A 3473-nucleotide genomic window follows, 5' to 3' on the forward strand; every position below is an offset into this window, starting at 1 on the left:
CTGTGTGGATGAAGACGACAACTCCCATGATTCCACACTCAGTCACGGCATCATCAAACTACGCCTTTGCCTCTTTATTTATTTTGAATACGCACCCTCTAGCGGCGAAAATTCCATATTGTGCCTTTAATGCCAATAATGTAAATTGCACTGAAAAATGTGAAAAATTATTATTTTCACTCAGATTTTAGGCCCCACTGTATGTGCACAAACACAAACAGACTTAACCGCTAGCTCTCTCACACACACATTATTCGCTGTGTTATAGAGGTCATGTCTTCCACGCGGGGGGTGAGAGAGAGAGAATGAGAGGAAGAAAGTGCTATAATTCACATACCCCCTCCACGTCCCCCATAGCGGCCTCTTCCTATATGTAGGGTGCGAGATCCATATGGGAATGCAGCCCTTTTGATTGTTTCCAATAGCATATGCTAATTGTTGATTGTCTTCAATATTATATGCTAATTGTACCGAATTAGCATAATTCATTAACATTTGGGTCCTAATTACACAATGAATAAAGCCGATCTCCGAAGCCGCGTTGTGTGCCTTGACTTACTAATGCACCCGACGATTAATGCGGTTCTTATTTGCATATTGCTTAGGAACTTGAAATATTAAAAGCATCGTAGAGTGAAATTTGTGATTAGTCCCTGATCAAATGTTGTTTCTTCTCCCCATTTAAAACACGTTGCTTTGTTGCCCCTGAGGTGAGGTGGAAATCTGGCGTGTAGGTTTATTTACAAAAAGAACACATTTGCAGACTTAAAGACATGCCTTAAAATGCAAATTACAAAGGATCAGCCGTGTGTTTTTTGCATTGATGTTATTCAACTTGTGTTAGGAGGAAATTTAGAGGAACAAACGAATGAACGCGTTTTGTGTGTATCACGACAGCTGAACATGTTTGATATTTGATCTTATATTCTCTTTGAAATCATCTGATTAACCCAATTAATGAGGCCCACAAAGACTAAAGCCAAATGATTCTCATTTCTCTCAATGAGGTAACTCAGTCAATTATTTCATTTTTATCAGAATGATCATACCTCCTATTTCACACAGTTATAACAGTATAAAAAACAACATTGCCAAAAAAGTATTATTGTCTGTATTTTCCAAAAAAAAAAAAAAAAACATATTTAACACAAGATAAATTTACTTTTAAAATGTATTTGTTTCCTTGTTTTAAGCATAAACAAGAATTTGATAGTGGAAAAGAATTATTAATAAATACTGTTTTTTTAATAAGAAAATAATTTAAAAATAATTTTTGATATCCTTTGCAGTTTTGGTTTTCAAGTAAATTGATCTTAAGGATGTTAAGATACATTGACTGAAAACAAAACAAACATATCTCATTCTTATGTGCTTGTCCTGTTGTAAAAGTGAACGCAAAAATCACTTAAAATCTTTTGTTTGCTTCTAGTTCTCTTCGCACCTGGGTCTGACTCCTTAGGATAGGATTAAGGGCCACACAGCGGGGCCCCGTGAGGAAGGGCCAACACAGAGGTAATTGAACGGAGCGTCTCTCTCTCTTTCTCTGAGTCTGGCTCTTATTCTGCGGCTCCCCCTGAGAGTGCGAAGGCTGGAGATCTGGAGCCTTTAATGAATGGAGAGTGTCATTAAAATGATAACCATTTCCTCCGAGATCATATCCAATTTAAATGCATAAGAGAAAAAGAAAAGAGAAGTACGCAGAAAATTGGTAATTGAAAAATCTTTGAGTTTTCTGCCATTCAAACAGTAAATTTAAAGCTTCTGAGGGAAGAAGTTCTTGTTTGTAGCAATTCCGACTAGTTCCAATTACCTCTCTTTTTTACTGCCGTTTAATCCGTTTGGGAGCCCCTTGGAATGTGCTTACACCTTTAACCCTGAAACCACGATAAATCACTTTCCGCGCCTTCATAGAGAAGCTGCGCTCTGTTAAACAACAAATAACGTTCATGTCTTCTTTCAAAAGGATATATTGATGGAAAAATGCAAATGATTAAATGAAAACTGATATTTCAAATCGGATACGAGTGGATATGAGCAGGTGTGTGATGAGAAACAATTAACAACCTTGCAGGAAATTATGGCATCAACCAGATGGTAAATTACTCAATTCATTTCAACTTGGTAATGTTGAAGTTTGAGTGTATGAGTGTGTTTGTGCCCAACAGAGCTAATCCAGGTGGCTTCTTGGATAGTTGTCATGAGAAAAAGCTTGCTGCTTGTTTCTCAAACTTTTCAGCGTAAACACAGCAATGACATTCTCTCCGTCTAAAATAAAATGCCTAAAATGTAGGAGTGGAAAAAGACATTTAGTTTACAATGTTTATAAAACTCCTAATTGAAAACCATTATGTCTTTAAACGGCACTGCGTGGCCTTCTGGGAAACGCTAATACAGACAATCTTAGAGGTCTTTGGTGACTGTCACACCGGGGGGCAGCTGCCTAATCTGACTTTATATTCTTCACAGATTAGTGTAACAAAATAATCCAATAAAGGTATTATATACGCTAAGAGCACTTCATTTTTTTACAGCGCTACATGATTTGGACATGGTTTCATTTAGCGTGACAAGCTTTAGCGCATAATACTAAACAACTAAATTGAGTCTTTGACCTCGCTCTCCTTGGCCTTGATTAATATTCTAAATCCTTTTAGCACAACAATATGAATTTGAAAACTTTCCACATTAGTTTGTGCATCTGCATACTGTAGTGTCTTTTTTAAAACAGCTAAAACGTTCTGCATGCACTGTGCTCCAATCAAATGTCTCTATTAGTTGGGCTTGGCAACAAATGCAGCCGAGATACGCTTCCACACAAAGCAGCTCGCTGTGAGATCGTATCAGTGGGGGTTCTTAGTGTTTATCAAAGAAATTACCGATCATAACATCACCCACATTGCTCTCCAAAGAGATGCCAGACCCATCTTGCATATTAGTTCTTGATGAGAAAAATGCAATTAAAATGTCAACTACTTTTTATTAGAATCTGCCCACCCTGTGGAGCTCAGCGTCCTCTAGAGTCCACTGCAGGCAGTCGAAGGATGGCACGGCAAAAGGGTTCCGTCAGAGTTTCAGTCGATTTGGCTCGTCCTCAGATAAATTTAATCTACCACCTATCCTCCTATTCTTCACCGGCCTGTAGCACGTCTCCCTAGAGCGGTTTACTTTAACGCTCGGAGCCTCATGGAGCTTTACAGAAAGTATTGTTCATGGTTTTGGTGCTGCGATGGCAAAGGCAATCGCTCATTTGCTGCGTGACCCACATTAGTGGAGGTGGTGAGGAGCTGCTCTGTTCTCTGTAGCCGTGCACTGACAATACAGAGGAGAATGGACTTGTATTTTCACTCAACAAGGGAAATTTATTCTGTAGCATTTGAACTCTGAATGCAAATGAGTTAATATGACATAAACTGGCCCCTAGAAGTATTTAGACAATTTAAAATGTATGATTATTATTATTGCATACATTAACA

The 3473-nt window shown here is 38.2% G+C and overlaps 1 long non-coding RNA gene across 1 annotated transcript in view; it reads left to right on the forward strand.

The window, feature by feature from the left end:
• The window catches only part of LOC107677363 (uncharacterized), an 11673-nt gene extending 9470 nt beyond the window's left edge, over window positions 1–2203 (forward strand). Inside the window, exon 4 of the long non-coding RNA XR_001632828.1 lies at window positions 2193–2203. This is a non-coding gene — a long non-coding RNA (uncharacterized LOC107677363). The remainder of the gene's footprint in view (window positions 1–2192) is intronic.
• The last annotated feature ends 1270 nt before the right edge of the window (window positions 2204–3473 follow it).

The sequence above is a fragment of the Sinocyclocheilus anshuiensis genome, unplaced genomic scaffold (genome assembly GCF_001515605.1).
Source record: "Sinocyclocheilus anshuiensis isolate Anshui unplaced genomic scaffold, SAMN03320099.WGS_v1.1 scaffold352, whole genome shotgun sequence".
NCBI lineage: Eukaryota > Metazoa > Chordata > Actinopteri > Cypriniformes > Cyprinidae > Sinocyclocheilus > Sinocyclocheilus anshuiensis.